At 44.7% G+C, this 20,347-nt stretch overlaps 1 protein-coding gene across 5 annotated transcripts in view; it reads left to right on the top strand.

Annotated features, from left to right (window-relative positions):
* LOC127571563 (G-protein coupled receptor 55) overlaps window positions 1-20,347 on the top strand; it is a 34,646-nt gene that overhangs the window by 9,595 nt on the left and 4,704 nt on the right. The window contains exons 1-2 of one of the 5 annotated variants that reach the window (XM_052018054.1): window positions 18,236-18,382; window positions 19,188-19,250. The exons of 1 other annotated variant lie outside the window; for it this stretch is intronic. The gene's annotated coding sequence lies outside the window, so the exon portion shown is untranslated. Of the gene's footprint in view, window positions 1-10,201; window positions 10,314-18,235; window positions 18,383-18,528; window positions 18,572-19,187; window positions 19,251-20,347 lie in introns of those variants that run through there. 3 more of the 5 variants (XM_052018056.1, XM_052018053.1, XM_052018057.1) reach the window with 3 other exon arrangements.

A 20,347-nucleotide genomic window follows, 5' to 3' on the forward strand; every position in this document is an offset into this window, starting at 1 on the left:
CATTGTGTTGAATGGAACTGAAGGCCGTTGGTGGAGGTCTCAGAGTAACATCTGTCAAACACTAAGGTTCGTATTTACTTCTGAAATATAGGAGACTTAATTGTGGTTCCACAGGGCCCTGAACACAACCAGGTTAAGAAAGAGATGATCCAAGGGTAAGGCCTTTTTTGAGAAGCGACTGAAGAAGGAAAGGAAGGACTATCCCCTAAAGGTGCTTTGGAGCATTGATCCTGTCACCATCTGTTGAAAAAAAACAGTGCACTAGGAGACTGATTTTCAAAGGCAATGGTAACTAACACCACCCACCACAGGCAGTGCTCCATCCACTAGGCGATATCTGGACTGCTCTGCTGAAGGAGGTGAAGCCAAGTGACCCGAACCTCATAAACCAACACCCCCCCTCCACCCCCAGATCATTTCAGAGGTGGTGGTTCATATCTGCCATTTGTCTCAAGGTGGAGATTTAAACTACAAGGAAGTCAAGGGATATGGGAAGAGCACAGATAAGTGGTGTTAAGGCCAAAATTGGGTCAGCAATGATTTTATTGAATTGTGGAGTAGGCTTGAGGGGCTGACCATCCTGCCCCTGGCTCCTGTTTGTTATGTTCTCTTGTTTCAGCAGTGGCAGTAGTTAGAGAAAGCATTTCCACTTTAAGAGCTGAGAGCCTAAATCAGAGAGAATCACTTAAATTCAGCTGATGTTAAGGGGTTTAGAAATTACTCAGTGAGTACCAATGTAAAAGCAACACGACAGACACTCTCTGAACAATATACTTATGGAATGAGATGTATACATGAATTTCAGGTACAAGCAGCACTGGCCAAATCTTGGGTGCCTCACAGGGTCAGAGAGCTGTACAGCATGGAAAATTGGCCCTTCCACCCAATTCGTCCATGCTGAGCAAGTTGCATAACTGAGCTAGTCTCACTTGCCTGTGTTTGGTCCATATCTCTCACATATCATTATTCTAGACATGTTTCTTGTTTAATCAAATATCATTACTTATGTTCAACAGCTATCTTGTTTATCTAGTTTTGTCAGATCCATGGTAAAAGCTACCCCGATTCATTTTTTATGTTTTAAAGCAAGCACACGGAGACAAACACTGAGGGATCCAAGTTAATAATTCCTGTACATGTTTTTGAAAGGGAGTTTCTGATGGTGTTAGTTGAGGGTAAGAGACATAAGTATCAGCAAATCAATATGAATTAATGAACAGCCTTTAACCACCTTTTTTCTGATGATTGATTTCATGGGTTTCATTATTACTCAATGACGTGCAACTATAACATATTTAGAAATACTCTGATTTGTTGATCAGTCAAAAAGGGAAGTGGTTAGAAAAAGCACGCAAAGCTTTTGCTACAAGAAAAGAGATAAAGCACAGGCTCATCAGTTAAATTCTGTGCACATTGCATTCATTTTTTTAAACTCTTCTAATTTTTAATAAATGAGGATAATCCAGGATGTAAATAGATTACTCCTCACAGGTGCCAATAAAACAAGTAAACAACTTTTCTGTGAGCAGCTTGCTCTTTGCCATTAAAACAGAGAAAAGTTACTTGACGTTTGATATACAGACAAATCTTGCTGCACTGGTTCATGATATGCAGAAAGTAAATACACAGTTAAACAAGCAATTAAAAAGGCTAATGGTATATTGGCCTTTATTCCAAGAGGGTTGGAGTTCAAACATAAGGAAGTCTTGCTGAGATTGTGCACGGCTTCAGTGACAATTCTTTTGGAGCTATGTATGCAATGATGGCTTCCTAATCGGAAGGTGTGTGCTTATATTTAGTCAGTGTGGTGTAGATTCAGCGGATTGATTTAATAGTTAATGAGCTATCCTATGAGGATTGATAGAGGTTGGCTTATGTTTACTGGAATTTAGACCAACTGGAGACAATCCCACTGAGACATAATAAATTCTTTGTTGGATGCCCTAACACCTTTAATCCCCAGCTGAGGAATCTGAAACCAGGGGTTTTGATGAGGAAGAAAATTCTTTATAGAGAGTTTTAAATTTCTTGTATTTTCTACCTCAGAGGGCAGGTTTTTCAGTCACTAAGCATTATCCAGGTAGAGACTGATAGATTTTTGGATACCAAAGGAATCAGAGGGAATTGGGATGGAGGGGAGCAGACAAGACACAGCATCAGCCATGACCTTGCTGAAAAGTGGAACAGGTTTGAGTAGCTATTTCGGCCATATTACCTTTTGCTGTTACTATTTATAATTAGGATTGTTTTGCCTTGTTGGAAATCAAGCATTGTGACTACCTGCTAAGTTGTGGCCATTTCAAAGTTTTCTCCGCTGTGGGAAGCATAGTTTGAGGTCAGAGCTCATTAAGTCTACAAGTGGGTACGTGAATAATCACCAGGAGAAAGGAGCAGAGAAACCAAGCCATTGTTTCAATAAATGTGATCTATGCAGATGTTGATTTGTTGCCAAGCAACATGCCTTGGCGGGATGAGCAAGTAATAATCAGATTTTCTATGCTTGTAAGTCATATTTTGTCATAGAGTGATGCCTAAATCATATATTTGGCAGAATTATCTCATTGTCCATAATAACAGTCAGTATGTCACAAACATTCAAAAATAATTTGGAACCCTGACACTGCACCATTCCCCACTGTGATGGCCCGCAGTACTCCGATCTCTTTCTGAATGTCTGGCCATGACATTAACTTAGGAATGCTTGAAGTGGTAAAATAAATGCGTTATTTGATGATGTTCACAAACCCATTACTATGTAGGCTTTGATTTCATGTAAGACTAAATTTAGTAATCTCCTTGGTTGATTTTGGAAATGGCACATTTTCATAGATTTTTTTTCTAGGTGACCTTGTATCTCAAACATTGGATTATAGCAAATAAGTTTAAGCTTTTGTGCTTGGTATGACTTGTGAATTAAGCTCAACACGGGTTGATATGGAAACGTTGGGTGCTTCAGACATAGATGTTGTTCTATTTGTGGTTGATGTTCAATAGGTATAACACTCTGTTTGCATATTGTATTATTAGCTTGTATGCTGAAGGGAATTCTTTATGACAGCTCCAATACCAATGATCAGAAGATTGACATCTACTATCACTTCTATTGCTTTCCACATATCCAGGTAACCTTTGTTGCTCACTTCGCAATCTTTCAGGACTGCCAGTGAGTACAACCAGTAATCGTCATTAATCAGAGGAGGGAGAGGAATACTGTAGCTGGGGATCGATAACATACATGTGAAAGTTTATGCAATGCTTTCCTATAAAGTCAAAGGGGCAACCTATAATTGAGGAATATGAAGGGGCCAAGCAAATATTGACAAGGATGCTGGAGGAGAAGCTATAGAAGCAGATATGCTGTCCATATTGGATGAGCCAGAAAGAAACAACAAAGCTGGAGTAGAGACGAATCAGAAGAAGAGAGTGACAAAACAAAGAAGTGATACCTTGAAGGAAGAGAGCGCATTCAAACACATCAGGTTCAGCAAGAGAGCCTGAGGAAGATGATTATGCCTTTATTCATAGTTACACAGAATATCATTGGTCACACTAGCCAGAGGGCTCTCAGCGCTATAAGGGAGACAAGATGGACTGATAGTTCTTGATTAGGGAGTAGCAGGAGGTGACCGTGGAATTGGATGGAGATGACATTGCAAACATTAGAAAGGGAAGATTCAAATGAAGCTTTACATAGATTGGATGGAATAGATATTAAGCTTTTAGAGACATTATAGAAGATTTCAAATGGAAGCAACACAACCTCAGGCAGAACTGGATCCAGGAAACTGGTTCTGATGAAAGGTTATTGACCAAAATGTTAACTATTTCTCTTGTCAATGACCTGCTGAATATTTCCACCATTTTTAATTTTTATTCTAAATGCTCTATCCATAAGTTCATAGTCGTAACACTAAAATAAGAACTTCTCATTTCTAGAAATTCAACATATTACTCATAAAGCCGATGATTATGACTACCTTTTTTGCAGCCTTACCAATTAACTCTGCCACCTTCAAAGCTGAATGTTTGTTCTTTCCTATTCACTTCTTCTAGGTCCTTAATTATTTTATTTTACATTCATCCCACTAAATCTCCTCTCAACTTCCCAGCTTCCGAAAATATCCCAATTTAGCTCATCCTTACTCACAAGTAAGTTTCCCCACCCTTCGCAACTGCTCCATGAATCTCCTTTGACACCTCTCCCATATCATATATTTCTGTAATGTGGTGACCAGAATTGTATATAGTACTTGAACTATTGTCTAACTTATGTTTTATATAGCAGTAGCATAACTTTCCTGCCAGCTTACCGGTGGAGTTGTACTCGGCTCTGTGGGACTGGATGGATCCGGGCCTGCTGGAAGTGTACAATGCTATGCTTCGGTCTGGCAGTATGTCAGAGTCTATGAGGAAGGGCACCATCACCCTCATCTACAAGCAGAAGGGGGAGAGGGCAGACATCAGAAATTGGAGACCCATCTCACTGTTGAATGTGGACTATAAGATCCTGTCCAAGGCCATCGCCAACAGGGTCAGGTCTGCTCTGGGACAGGTGATCCACCGGACCAAACCTGTGCTGTACCTGGCAGGAAGATCTTTGACAGCCTTGTGCTGCTCAGGGACACCATTGCCTACGTGCAGGACAGAGGGGTGAACACCTGCCTGGTCGGCTTGGACCAAGAGAAGGCCCTCGACAGGGTATCACACACGTACATGCTGGACGTGCTCTCCAAAATGGGCTTCGGGGAGGGAATCAGGAATTGGATCCAACTGCTCTACACAGACATCTGTAGTGCAGTCCAAATCAGTGGGTGGGAAACAGACAGCTTCCCCATCAAGTCTGGAGTAAGGCAGGGCTGCCCTCTCTCCCCTGTCTTGTTCGTGTGCTGTATAGAACCCTTTGCCGAGTCCATCAGGAAGGACGAGAGCATCAGAGGGGTGACGTTGCCAGCCAGTGAGGTCACCCAGGTGAAAACCTCCCTGTACATGGACGACGTTGCCGTCTTCTCCTCGGACCCGAGGTCAGTTGCAGATTGATCAGCATCTGCAACCAGCTTGAGTTGGCATCAGGGGCTGGAGTCAATCGCGCGAAGAGCAAGGCCATGCTCTTCGGCAACTGGCCCGACCGATCCATTGTCCCCTTCACCGTCAGGCCTGACTATCTGAAGGTGCTGGGGATCTGGTTCGGAGGGGCCGGGGCGTGCAACAAAAATTGGTGGGAGCAGATTGGGAAGGTGAAGCAGAGACTGGGACTGTGGGAACGGTGCTCCCTATCGATAACTGGGAAGAACTTGGTCATCAGGTGTGAGTTGCTCTCAGGGCTGTTGTACTTGGCGCAGGTGTGGCCTGTTCCTCGCTCCCCTGGCTTGGGAATCACCCACGCCGTCTTCCGGTTCATCTGGGGATCCAAGATGGAGCAGGTCTGATGGGCCACCGTGCACAAGTCCCTGGACAATGGGGGTAAAGGTGTCCCCAATGTCGCCCTCCTCCTGATGACCACCTTCATCTGTGGCTGCGTCAGGCTGTGCGTGGAATCCAAGTATGTGGGCACCAAGTGTCACTACGTACCAAGGTTCTACCTGTCCCTGCTGTTGTGAAGGATGGGCCTGGCCCCATGGCCACACGGCGTCCCAGTCAGCTGGACGCTGCCGCATTACCTGTCCTTCATGGAAAAGTTCTTCCAGACCAATACCTTTGACCACAAGTCCATCAGGCAGTGGTCAGCACGGAACATCCTGCAGGCACTGCAGGAGAAGGACTCAATGGATACTGTGGGGTGGTTCCCTGAGCAGACTGTCCAGACCATCTGGCAGAATGTCCCATTGCCAGAACTCACCAACAAGCACCAAGACCTCGCTTGGCTGGCGGTGAGAGGGGCCCTCCCAGTCAGATCCTTCCTGTATGGTTGGAAACTCACTCCCAGCATGTGCTGCCCCCGGGAGGACTGCGCTGGCGACGAGACGGTCGCCCACCTCTTTGCGGGCTGTAGGTTTGCGAGGAGAGTGTGGTGAAAGATGCAAGGGTCCTTGTCACGGTTTATCCCCAGCAGTAGCGTAACAGAGGATTCTCTGATCTACGGGCTGTTCCCGGGGACACACACAGAGACAGACATCAGCTGCTGCTGGAAGGTCATCTACTCGGTGAAAGACGCTCTTTGGTCTGCCCAAAACTTGTTGGTCTTCCAGCACAGCGAGATGTCCGTAGGGGAATGTTGCCGGCTGGCACATTCCAGGCTGCAGGAGTACGTGCTGAGGGACGCACTGAAGCTGGGCGCAGCCAATACAAAGGCTCGATGGGGAAGGACTACAGTTTAGGATTCTTCTGCCACTGGAGAGGGATGGGCGGGGACAGGCAAGAAAGCCCCTAAAGATTGTAAATACGGGACTGGGTAGCTTCCAGGGAGCCACATGTGTGGCATCGGTGCTGTTTTCTATATATAAAGGTAACACTAATGAATGATCTGTACAAGAATGTAAAGGTTTGCACTGTTTTGTAATTGTATATAGTTTGTCTTTTATTATGAATGAAGTTTATTTTGTATAAAAAAAAACTCTATGCTAAGGACAATAAATTTCTGATATGGCACTTTAACCAAATTTTCTACCTGGCCTTCGACCTTCTGAAGAATTGTGGATATGTACTCATTGATACTTCCTTTCCTTTGCAGTTCTCAGTATCTGCAATTTTTTGTTTATTCCCTTGGCATGTTTATTCTTCCCATATCTATTAACTTACATTTCTCTGGTTGAATTTCATCTGCCACATTTCAACACATCTAATCACTGAAATCCACCTTAAGTCTACAGTTTTTTTTCTCCATATTAATCTCACGATCGACTTCTGTGAATCTGTTAAGTTTCTTAATCATTCCCCACTTATTTGATATATATCACAAAAGTACATTGGATTCAGTCAGCAGGAGTTAGAGGTAGGAGTAGGAATTGTGTAGGAATGCACGATATATCACAGAGACAAAAAAACAGCGTCATATTTTGGAGGATGGTAGTGCATTCACATATGTCAAGGTTCATAGAGAGATTGAGGAGGAGATAATGCATTTGTTCATAGTTACTCTGAATGTTATTGGTTACTCTGAATTATTTCAGCACTGTGAGGGACATAAGCTGCACAGATGAGATTTGAATAGGGAGCCCAATGGAACTCTACTGCAAACATCATTGCAATCACCAAGATATCCATCAACCATTAATTCATCTTTGCTTCCAGCCACAGAACCACTTTTGGATCCAACTTGCCACTTTCCTTGGATCTCACAGCCTTTAGTTTTCTGGTCAGTTTGCTGTATGGAATTTACAGAAATCCATGTGGACAACATCAAATATGTCACCCTCACTGATCTTCCTTGTTACTTGGTCTTCCTTTTGCAAATTCAAGCTGATCGCCCTTGGTTAACCTTCCTAAATAATGATTTAAGCTGTCACTGAGAACTTTTCCATGTTACCCTAACAAGACTGTAATTGCTTTATACCTTTATACCTTTTATACCCTTTATACCTTTTTTAGTCAACAGTGCCATTGTAGCGATGGGCTACGCACTGAGCTAGGAATAACCACACGTAGTCGGTGGGTTGAACTCGAGACTGGTTTATTCGAATCTTGCCGCGCTGGCTTTTTAAGCAGTTAAGTTCCTGCGCATGACGCGTGGCGATGACGTAAGAGGTGCGCCAACTGAACCTCTTCCCGCGTGCGGGCTTTCTCCCCTCGCTGTTGAAGATGAAAGCCCCGCGCCATTTTGTGGCTGGCCTGTCTGCCGACGCATGCGTCAACTTTGGAGCCGGTTCGCTTGCGTCAAAGGTGGGTCGTCATATAACCTGCCCCCCCCCCCCAGAAACGGCGATAAACCCCCGAAGTCCACAGCCTGGATCAGTCACTGTTTGGGCGGTCTGCCTCTGCGCCGTGGAGCCTGAACCTTGTCCAGCTGCGCCGTCCACATGGGCCGGTTCGAGCCGGTCCACCGTGAAAACCTCCTCTTTCCCCCCATTGTCTAGAACGTATGTGGACCTGTTGTTCCTGAGCACCTTGAACAGCCCCTCGTACAGCCGCTGTTGAGGTGTCCGGTGTGCGCCCCTCCGTACAAATACAAATTTACAGTCCTGCAGGTCTTTGGGTATGCAGGTGGGGATCTGTCCGTGCCGTGAAGTCGGTACGGGGGCCAGGTTGCCGGGCCTCTCACGTAGTCTGTCCAGGACTGCCGCGGGTTCTTCCTCTTGCCCCCTTGGTGCTGGTAGGAACTCTCCTGGGACAACCAGGGGTGCGCCATACACCAGCTCAGCCGACAAGGTCTGCAGGTCCTCTTTGGGTGCTGTGCGGATTCCGAGCAGGACCCGGGGAGCTCGTCCACCCAGTCAGGCCCTTTCAGGTGAGCCATGAGAGCTGATTTCAAGTGACGGTGGAAACGTTCCACTAGTCCGTTCGACTGTGGGTGGTAGGCAGTAGTGTGGTGTAACCGTGCTCCCAACAGGCTGGCCGCGGCTGACTACAGGCTGTAGGTGAACTGGGTGCCTCTGTCGGAGGTAATGTGGGCCGGTACCCCGAAGTGTGCTACCCAGGTTGCGATCAGCGCTCGGGCGCAGGAATCGGCGGAGGTATCAGTGAGCGGGGCCACCTCTGGCCATCTCGTGAACCGGTCTGCCATAGTTAGGCGGTACCGTGCTCCTCTCGACACTGGCAGGGGCCCCATGATATCCACATGAATGTGGTTGAACCTCCGGTGGGTGGGTTCGACCTGCTGTGGCGGGGCTTTGGTGTGCCGCTGCACCTTGGCTGATTGACACTGACCCATTTTGGCCCATTCACTGACCTGTCTGTGAAGGCCGTGCCACACGAACCTGCTGGAGACCATCTGTCCTGATGGATGGGTGTGCCAAACTGTGTATGGAGTTGAAAACTCACTGCCGCCAGGCTGCCGGGACGATGGGGCAAGGTTGGCTGGTAGCCACGTCACACAGGAGGGTCCTCCCACCTGGGCCTGCTAGGAAGTCCTGCAACTGCAAACACGAGACTGCGGTCCTGTAGCTGGGCAACTCGTCGTCTGCCTGCTGCGCCTCCGCTAGCACTGCATAGTCTGGCCCCTGAGACAGGGCCTGGATAGCTGGTCTGGAGAGTGCGTCCACCATGACGTTGTCCTTTCCCAAGACATGTTGGATGTCCGTTGGAGACATAGGACAGATGTTGCTGCTGGTGGGCCGACCAGGGATCGGACACCTTCGTGAACGTGAAGGTCAATGGTTTGTGGTCCGTGAACGTGGTGAACGGCCTGCCCTCTAAGAAATACCTGAAATGTCGGATGGCCAGATATAGTGCTAACAGCTCCCAGTTGAAAACACTGTACTTGAGTTCGGGTTGCCGCAGGTGCCTGCTGAAGAACGCCAGGGGTTGCCAGCACCCCTCGATGAGTTGCTCCAGCACCCCACTGACTGCCGTGTTGGATGCATCCACTGTGAGGGTGGTTGGAACGTCCATTCTGGGGTGCACCAGCATCGCGGCATCTGCCAAGGCTTCCTTGGCTTTGACGAAAGTGGCTGCGGCCTCTTCGTCCCAAGTAATGTCCTTGCCTTTACCTGACATTAAGGTGAACAAAGGGCACATGACATGGGCTGCTGAGGGGAGGAAACGGTGGTAGAAGTTGACCATACCCACGAACTCCTGCAAGCCTTTGACTGTGTTGGGCCGGGTGAAGTGGCAGATCGTGTCTACCTTGACGGGCAGGGGCGTTGCCCCATCTTTGGTAATCCTGTGGCCCAGTAGATGACCTAGCGGCACAACTACAGGTTAATAAATATGACATTGTGGCAATCACCAAGTCATAGCTTTATGACAGATATGATTGGGAACTGAATGTCCAGGGGTACACAGTGTATAGGAAGGATAGGCGGGTAGGCAGAGGGGGAGGTGTGGCCATGATGGTTACTAATGATATAAAATCAATAGAAAGGAAGGACATTGGGTCAGAAGAGGCGGAATCCTTATGGGTGGAGCTAAGAAATAGCAAGGGTAAAAGGACAATAGTAGCAGTTATATATAGGCCCCCTAATAGCAGTCAGGAAGTGGACCATAAGTTGCAGTTAGAAATAGAAAAAGCGTGTCAGAGTGACAACGTTAAGATAATTATGGGGGATTTTAACATGAAGGTGGATTGGGAAATCCAGCAAGGCAGTAGATCTCAGGGGAGTGAGTTTGTGGAATGTCCACGGGATGGTTTTTTGGAGCAACTTGTTGATGAGCCCACCAGGGGATCGGCTGTTTTGGATTGGGTGCTGTGTAACGAACCGGAGGTGTTTAGGGAACTAAAGGTAAAGGAACCATTGGGAACTAGTGATCACAATATGATTGAGTTCAGTTTCAAGTTTGAGAAGGAGAAGCTGATAACTGGTGTATCGATATTTCAATGGAACAAAGGAAATTACAGTGGTATGAGAGAGGAGTTGGCCCAAATTGATTGGAAGAGTAAACTAGCTGGAGGGACGGCAGAGCAGAAATGGAAGGGATTTCTACAAGCAATGAGGAAAATGCGGGATAGATATATTCCAAGAAAAAAGAAGGTTTTGAATGGAAAAAGGGCACAAATGTGGATAACGAGAGAGGTAAAGGCTAAAATAAAAGCAAAAGGGAGGGCATAAAAGGAAGCAAAAATTAGTGGGAAAACAGAAGACTGGGAAACTTTTAAAACTTATAGAAAGAAACTGAGAAGGTCATCAGGAAAGAAAAGATGGATTATGAAAGGAAGTTGGCAGATAACATTTGAAAGGATACTAAGAGTTTTTTTAAATATATAAGGAGAAAAAGAGAGACACGGGTTGATATAGGACCAATCAATAACAGTGCGGGAGAGATTATGATGGATGATAAAGAGATGGCAGAAGAACTAAATGAGTATTTTGCATTGGTCTTCACAGTGGAGGACATCAGCAATATACCAGTTAGTCAGGGGTCTCACGGAATGGAACTGAGTTCAGTTAAGATTACTAGAGAGAAGGTGCTGGAAAACTAAGTGGGCTAAAGACTGTTAAGTCTCCCAGACCGGATGAGGTGCATCCCCGGGTTCTGAAGGAGGTGGCTTTAGAGATAGCGGAGCCATTGGTGGTAATTTTCCAGGAATCAATAGACTCCTGCATGGTTCCGGAGGACTGGAAGGTCGCAAATGTAGTTCCGCTGTATAAGAAAGGTGGGAGGCAGCATAAAGGAAATTACAGACCTATTAGTCTGACGTCAGTGGTGGGAAAGTTATTGGAATCTATCCTCAAGGATGAGGTTATGGAATACCTAGAGGTGCAAGGCAAGATAGGTCCAAGCCAACATGGTTTCATGAAGGGAAGATCCTGCCTGACCAACCTATTGGAGTTTTTTGAAGAAATCACAGGTAGGGTAGATAAGGGAGAGGCGGTAGATTTGTGTATTTAGACTTTCAAGAGGCCTCCGACAAGGTGCCGCATAAGAGACTGATTAATAAGATGAGAGGTCATGGAATTACAGGTAGGATAACAGAATGGGTGGAGCATTGGCTGATTGGCAGGAAGCAAAGGGTGGGAATAAAAGGATCCTGTTCTGGTTGGCTAACGGTTACTATTGGTGTTCCGCAGGGGTCGGTGTTGGGGCCGCTTCTTTTTACCTTGTACATTAACGATTTGGATGATGGAGTAAATGGTTTTGTGGCTAAGTTTGCAGATGACACCAAGATAGGTGGAGGAGTAGAGAGTATTGAGGAGACAGGAAGGTTGCAGAGAGACCTAGATAGTTTAGGAGAATGGGCAAGGAAATGGCAGATGAGATTCAATGTTGAGAAATGTGCCGTTGTACACTTTGGAAACAGAAATAAATGGGCAGATTATTATCTAGAAGGATAGAAAATTCAAAGTACAGAAGTACAAAGGGACTTGGGGTACTTGTGCAGGATACCTTAAAGGTTAACTACCAGGTCAGATTGGTGGTAAAGAAAGTGAATGCTATGTTGGCATTCATTTCAAGAGGTATAGCGTATAAAAGTATGGAAGTGTTGATGAGGCTCTACGGGGCTCTAGTGAGGCCTCATTTGGAATACTGTGCACAGTTTTGGGCCCCATATCTTAGGAAGGATGTGCTGATGTTGGAAAGGGTTCAGAGGAGATTTACGAGGATGATTCCCAGAATGAAAGGGCTTACATATGATGAGCATTTGTTGGCTCTTGGACTGTACTCACTGGAGTACAGAAGAATGAGAAGGGACCTCATAGAAACATTTAAAATGTTGAAAGGACTGGACAGTGTAGATGTGGCCAAGCTGTTTCCCTTGGTGGGTGAGTCCAGGACCAGAGGGCACAATCTTAGAATTAGAGGGTACAGGTTTAAAACAGAGATGAGGAGGGTTTAGCCAGAGGATGGTGAATTTTTGGAATTCCTTGCCACGTACAGCAGTGGAGGCCAGATCATTGGAGACGTTTAAGGAAGAGACAGATAGATATCTAATTAGTTGGTGTATCAAGGGATATGGGGATAAGGCCGAAAATTGGGGTTAGAATAGTTTTTTTCTGGTCCACCCCCCCACCCCCCCAATTTCTCATTTCTTTTTCTTTTTTCCCTTTTCTTTGGAGCAGACTCGATGGGCCAAATGGCCTACTTCTGCTCCCTTGTCTTGTGATCTTGTGAGGAAGTCGATGGTGTTGAGTCCGAACTGGCATTTGGCCGGGTTGATCGTGAGGCCAAAATCACTCAGGCGGGAGTAGAGCTGGCGGAGGTGAGACAGATGTTCCTGACGATTTCTGCTGGCTATGAGGATGGCTAGATGAATGTGAAGTCCAGGTTGCGTCCCACCACATCCATTAGCCGCTGGAACATCTGTGCGGCATTCTTCAGGCCGAACGGCATTCGGAGGAACTCGAACAGGCCAAATGGGGTAATGAGTGCTGTCTTGGGGATGTCTTCAGGGTGTACCGGGATTTGATGGTATCCCTGGACAAGGTCCACCTTGGAAAAGACGCTTGCCCCATGCAGGTTTGCTGCAAAGTCGCGTATGTGTGGCACGGGGTAGCGGTCTGGGGTTGTAGCCTCGTTCAGTCGACGGTAGTCGCCGCATGGTCTCCAGCCCCCGGCTGCTTTGGGCACCATGTGTAGGGGGGAAGCCCATGCACTGTCTGACCTCCGTACGATCCCCAGTTCCTCCATTCTCTTGAACTCCTCCTTTGCCAAGTGGAGCTTGTCCGGGGGAAGCCGTCGTGCGCGAGTGTGAAGGGGTGGTCCCTTGGTCAGAATGTGGTGCTGTACTCCGTGTCTAGGTATGGCTGCCATGAACTGTGGTGCCAGAACCGATGGGAAGTCCACCAGGATTCTGGTGAATTTGTTGTCCGACAGCGTGACGGAGTCCAGGTGTGGGGCCAGCAACTTGGCTTCACCCAAAGAGAACATCTGGAAAGTCCTGGCATGGACCAGCCTTCTCCCGTGCAAGTCGACCAGTAGGCTGTGAGCTCGCAAGAAGTCCGCCCCCAGGAGTGATTGGGCCACGGCGGCCAGTGTGAAGTACCACATGAACTGGCTGGCACCGAACTGCAGCTGCACTGTGCGGGTGCCGTAGGTGCGTATTGTGCTGCCATTTGTGGCCCTCAGGGTGGATCCCGCCTCCCTGTTGCAGATGTCGTACCCCGTTGGGGGTAAGATGCTGATTTCTGCTCCGGTGTCGACCAAGAAGCGGCATCCCGACTGTTTGTCCCAGACGTACAAGAGGCTGTCTTTGTGGCCAGCTGCCGGAGCCATTAGCAGCAGCTGGCCTTGGCGTTTCCCGAGAACTCGCAAGGCAGGCGACACCGGCAGGCTTCTGCGGCCCACTGCTGGTGGTAGAAACTCTACTGTACAGTGGCCTCCTCACTCCTGCCTCAGGGTTGTGTGCGCTCCATTGCCGGGCCTTGTCTGTCCTGGCGTTGGGCACATGCCTTAGTAATCTGGCTGACGGACGCCCCGCTTTCCTTCTTGGCCTTCCACAGCACGTCTGCCTGGGCCGCTACCTTCCAGGGGTCACTGAAATCTGCGTCGGCCAGTAGCAGATGTATGTCCTCGGGAGTTGCTCTAGGAACGCCTGCTCGAACATGAGGCAGGGCTTGTATCTGTCAGCCAGGGCCAGCATCTCGTTCATTAATGCTGGTAGCGGCCGGTCCCCCAAACCGTCCAGGTGCAACGAGCGGGCACCGCGCTCCCGTCGTGAGAGGCCGAAGGTCCGAGTGAGCAGCGCTTTGAATGCTGCGTACTTGTCTTCCTCCGGGGGCGACTGTATGAAATCCTCAACCTGGGCGGCTGTCTCCTGGTCAAGGTAGCTCACCATGTAATAGTAATGCGTGGAATCAGAAGATATCTGCCAAATCTGGAACTGGGCCTCTGCTTGGTCAAACCACAGTCGTGGTCGCAGCATCCAGAAGGGTGGCAGTTTCAGCGAAACTGCGTGAATGGATGAAGAGTCGATCATCTTCGGTCCAAATCCTGTTTGGACCGTCGGGGTCATCAATGTAGCGATGAACTACGCACTGAGCTAGGAATAACGACATGTAGTCGGTGAGTTGAACTCGAGACTGGTTTATTCGAATCTTGCCGCGCTGGCTTTTTAAGCAGTTAAGTTCCCACGCTCAACGCGCGGCGATGACGTAAGAGGTGCGCCAACCGAACCTCTTCCTGCGCACGGGCTTTCTCCCCTTGCTGTTGAAGAAGAAGGCCCAGCGCCATTTTGTGGCTGGCCTGTCTGCTGACGCGCGTGCCAACTTCGGAGCCAGTTCGCTTGCGTCGAAGGTGGGTCAGCACACCACGTTAGCAATCTTCTGTCTTTCTAGCGCTACACCTTTAGACAAAGAAGACTGGAAAAAAATGGTCAGGACTTCTTCCTTCCCCCCCCCCCCCCCCCCTTGCTTCTCTTAATAGGTTAAATTACATTGTTTTTTTTCATATATCTTCCTTTAGATTTGTTAAGCACCTTAATATTTTTGTCAAATCTAACCCTATAAACTTTTCCCCAATGTCTGTATGTCTCATTCTTCTATGTAGACAGATGCAACGTATTTGCATAGAATCATGCTAATGTTTTCTGCTTTTGCTTGCTTTCTGATAGGTCCTACCCTTCCTGTTGATTTCTTCTTGCTCTTTATTTGGAGCTTTGAGATAAAAGGGCAGGAGTTCCTTATCTTGGTTTTGCACAAAGAGGTGGCAAGTTGATGAAAATTCTCATTTGAAGGTATGAGTGGGAGATGGAACCAATGCAGTCATCGGTATATACAGAAAACGAGGTGAAGGAGAGCGACGGGCAGGATTGGAACAAACAAATCATGATGATTTGCATGAATAAGATTCATATCAACTCTCCTTATTTGGGATTGTGTATTGGTTACAAAAAAGAACTTAGTCAATATAAGAACAAATCCAGCCACACAAGGGAGAAGAGGTGGAGAGGGGCCTCTACTGAGGAAAGAAGCAGAGATCCTCAGATCATCCTGATGGGGGTTGGAAGTGCAAAGGAACTGAATGCCTATGGTGAAAAGCGGTTAGTTAGCTCAGAAAACAGGTAGCTGATGAAGTGGTATTGATGCATCAGAAGAGACACAGTTATGGATAGGTAGAGACTGAACAAGGACAGGAAAAACAAGCAGTGTTGAAAGAGGACAAAGGGCAGACAGAAGACATGGGTCTACCAGGGCAGTCTTATTTGTGGATTTTGGGAAGTGTATAGAACTGGGTTGTGTGAGTTTGGGAGAATACGAGGTTGAAGAATCATGGAAAGAAGTCTGGGAATTGATGGCCTGATGCTCAGTGGTGGGGTCATGGGGAAAGTAGGGGAAGACCTCAGAAACTTATTCAACTTCTGCAGAGATTAGTATGCCAATCTTGTCGGTAGGTTTAATGATAGACTGGAGACAGTGGATGTTGCAAGTTCAAGGAAAGGTTGGTTAGATTATGAATAAGTAACAAAAATTAGATGGTTGATGCTATGTTGGTATCAGATCAAAAAGATCTACAGATTGTGGGAAGCTAGAGGGAAAGGCCTAATTGGAACCAGGATTCTTAAGTTAGAAGGTTGTTGAGGTGGAAGGACATGGGAGGAAGCTCAGTCCCTTTCAGAGGACTGTCAAGTTGGAATCAGAGGGGGGAGGTCAGAGGTGAAAGCTTGGGAATGGATAAGACTGAAAGGAACAGGGTCAGAGAAAGATGAAGGAGATAATATATTTGGAAGGGCAACTTGTGAAGCTTAGTCCTTAAAAAGAAAGAAAAATATTTTCTGTTAAAGCATCAGATGAGGCAAAGGATGAAATAAAACTGCAAACTGGGCAACATTGATAAAGTATTAGTGCTGCTGAATACTGAGGTCTTGAGCATTTAAGTGGCAGTGTCCAGTCCTGATTGAGGATCTCAGGATGCATAGAGAGCAATGTCATGGGGAACACTGAGTATCTCAGAGATATCTCTATTCACCTCAGGAACACAAACACTAAATGTAGAATTTCAGTTGTGGGTACGAAAGGGGTGTGGCAGTAAAAACAAATGCCTAAAAATAGATGAGAAAGGAAACATAAAACAGTCAAGATAAACAAAGTAAAATAGAAATTCAGTCAGCTAAAGGAGAAAGTATCTTTACGGTGGGAATCTTGGAAGAGAAGTTGCAGAGATTTTACTACATACATGGATATATGGATATGGGAGTCTGAAATCAAATGTTTGCATTTAACAAATCCACCATGACTTTTATTTATGAACTCATATTTTTCCAAGTAATAATTATTGTCCTAATTATTGTCTAACAATGCTGCTGAAGTTTTTTTCCCGTCTTCTTTATAGACCAAGAATGTAACATTTACACCTCTTCAGTCCTTTGACACCACTTCCACACCTAAAGAATATTGAAATATTCAGCACAGATCCCGTACTTTTCACATCCACATTTAGCCAAGTACTATATTTGAACAGGATAATATTTCTGCTTTCAACACTGCCAACTATTGGAGTACCTCCCCATTTTCTAATTCTAATTTGTATCTTATTCAATTTCTGTAATCCTCCTTTACTGTGACATGTGCCACTTCCTCTTCTTTTATAAAGACAAAATGAAAACACATATCACATGCCTCATCTGTGTCCTCTGCTTCCAGATGTTTGCTCTTATGGTGTCTATCAGGCCCAAATTTCTTTTGCTATTCATTATCTGTTCATAAAAAAAGATTCATTTTTAAGCTGCCTACAATTATTTCATGTTAATTTTCTTTATGCCTCTCTTACTTCATTTGTCAGAACAACACTGCAGTTTCTGTACTCAGCTTGTTTCTCTGTTGTTTTATCAACGGTGTGTCATAAGCTGCTTTATTCTATTTCACTTTAATCCAAATGTTATTAGTCATCCAGAGGCCTTTAACTTTTGCATGGACTTATTTTCTTCTCCTGTGAGTATATCTGAATCTGCCTTTGCTCATTTTCCAGTTTGTCTGCTATAATTACCAATTTTCTTAATTTATCTGAATTTACTGAAACTTCAAGAGGGCACTAGTATCTTTCACAAGTCCATCTCTATTATAAATTACATTGTCATCATGCCTTCCTCTATTGTAACCTTTCTGATGTTTCCTCCCCACCCACCCCACCCCAATTTCTCAGAACCAAGTCTGCTTCCTTCCTCAAGATAGTTCTCCTTTACAGATTTCAAGAGTTCATTCAATTATTTGCCTATTATGCTGATTTTAAACTTAACTGTAATAGGATAATTGAACTTGTTGGTTTATATCTTTCTGAGTTCACTTGCATTTGTGAGATAGTTGACTTTACAACATTTTATTGATCTGTTGGGAAAATTAGAGTACTTCTACATTTTCACTTTGTTTCTCTAAATAACTATAAGTCAATAACTTGTGCTTTAGTCACCACCATTTCTCTGAAGGAATGTGTTCCAGGTGAATCCCATATGTGCTGTTGCTTGAAGAAGATGTTCTGGTGTAACCCTTCACTTCAATGTCAATCAATGGACTGGTGCCTAGCTTTCCTTTCTGTCCTCAATCTCAACAGCACTCAGACTTAACTTGGGTTTATTTGAAGTGGTGTGTCACATTCCTTCTGAACAGTGCCTGTCAGAGATTGCTGATATTTTCAGTGTCTCAAAATGTTCTTTCATTTTCATGACTTCTGCGCCCACATAAAGACAATTTGTTAACCACTAAATATTTCCCTGTCACGCCAGATAGATTTACAGACCAACCGGTACTGAGCTAGATGGAGGAAGCTTAAAAAGGGCAAGGTCTGGCAGAGGGTTAAACATGAGCTCAAAATTACTCCAAATGTGCCATGTCAGGCAGAATAACAGAAGTTGTCGTGAGGAAAAAGTGTAAATCAGAGATCATTAAATGTGAACAAGCCATGAAAATGCTGCACATGGAAGGTAAGTTTTGCAGAGTTGTAAACAACTTTTTTTCTGGCAAAATAACCTAGGGAGATAGGCAGTGGGCATAGGATGTGGTTAAATCATATAGCGTTGTCAAACCATTTTGATGATATACAGATATTTATACAAGGGTGGGCAAGATACACACATTCACCTTCCAGCAAACCTATCATAGACAACCATATTGTAAGTACACTATGTTTTTTAAAATATTTTAGTAAAGTGGAATTACATACTTGAACATTTGCTTGTCGCATTGGCAGTTGTAAACTCCAATCCGATCCGATCCGCATATGCAGTGATGTACGAAGATTCTTCAGAGTGATTTGACTACTGGGAACAGATAGTTCCAGAGTAAATACATACATAATTATAAAACATAACAGATGAAATATAATACATACAAATATTTTATATATATCGCAGCCCCACTTTTAGAATTTGCAGACTGATATATTTTTGAGAAGCACTAAAGAGAAATAGATTTAACTTAAAGCAGTCAAATTGCAACTAATCCAGCCAGTTGGGATAGCCAATTTACAGGAAAAGCAGGTTGGATTGATGAAGTGAATCATCTGTGATCAAACGAAAAGGAATTTTAAAATTGCTTGATTAAATAAATTATCTGAAGAATGTATTGCATGGATACGTAAGTTGTAAAATTTGCAGCAAGAAAAATACATAAAGTATAATTGAAGTCCCACGATATGAAACTCTTGTTACGTTCATATTCCTGCATTTAGAAGCAATATATAGAAGCCATATAGGATAAAATCAATTGCTCTTCTCAATTGTCCTTCAGGAACCTGTGCTCAAAAACAACATAACTCTCCATCCACAAGGTTACAGGGAAACTGAATGTCAGGTTAGTCCAAACAAAAGTTGAGTTGATGTTAAATTCAGTGCCAAATGATTGTTGGCATTTTCAGTACTCTTGATAACATTTTTGTTCTGCCTCAGCCATTCGCTTGGTTGATCAACGAGAAGACTTTCTGTTTTTCTTGCCGTGCAAAACACTATTAATTCTTGTTAATTAAGCACTGAAGGAACAATTGAGTAACTAAATAATGCATTACTCAGAGTAACCAGTTACCAAAAATTTAAATAAAAAGAAGGTATGTGGTGGGACAATTAAGATTGAGACAGCTAATTACAGGGGACAAAAACAAATGAAGAACAGAACCAAAATATAAGCAGCTTAAATGTGATTTATATAAATAACATTGATTTCTTACCAGAACATATCAAAATAGTTATTTCAGTGTCTTATTAAATATTTTAAAATATGCACATGCAGATTATTCAACTGCACCACGTTCCTAGCCTTTAAAATATTTAAGGCTTGAATATTTTGGCTTTAAGAAATTAAAAAACAAAACATCCTTTACTTAGGAAATTGGCTTCTACTTTTTTGGTGATAAAATCCATTCTGGCAACAAACAGAGAATTTATATCTTCATTCATTTTGCTTTAGGAATGCCACACAAGGTTTCAAAATGCCCGAGTTAGACCACTGAACAATTCCATTTGCCTGGGGATGTGCGTTAGAATTAAAGAGTCATGAAATCATACCTCATAATCATAATAGGGCCTTTGGTTCATCATGTTAGTGCAGGGTGTCAAGTACTTATCCACACTAATTTCATTTCCCAGCTCTCAATCCATAGCCTTCAATGCCATTGTGTTTAAAGTGCTTATCTGTGTTGGTGATAAGTAAAGACAGTAGATTAAAAACTCAGGCAGAAATTGAATGAGAAAGAAAAGGTGTTTTTTGTGAAAGGAAATTAAAGTTCTGTTGCAGAAATACTGAAGATAAAGCCAGATCCAGATTATAATTATTATTGCTGGTTTTCACTTGAGTGTGCATTACTGAGACTGAGTTGATGCGCTCATTGAATTTTTTCGTAACCAAAAACCTTAATTTTACTGTATTCCAATAAAACACTTTCAAATTAAACAAAA

This window comes from Pristis pectinata, chromosome 6 (genome assembly GCF_009764475.1).
Source record: "Pristis pectinata isolate sPriPec2 chromosome 6, sPriPec2.1.pri, whole genome shotgun sequence".
In the NCBI taxonomy this organism is placed as follows: domain Eukaryota; kingdom Metazoa; phylum Chordata; class Chondrichthyes; order Rhinopristiformes; family Pristidae; genus Pristis; species Pristis pectinata.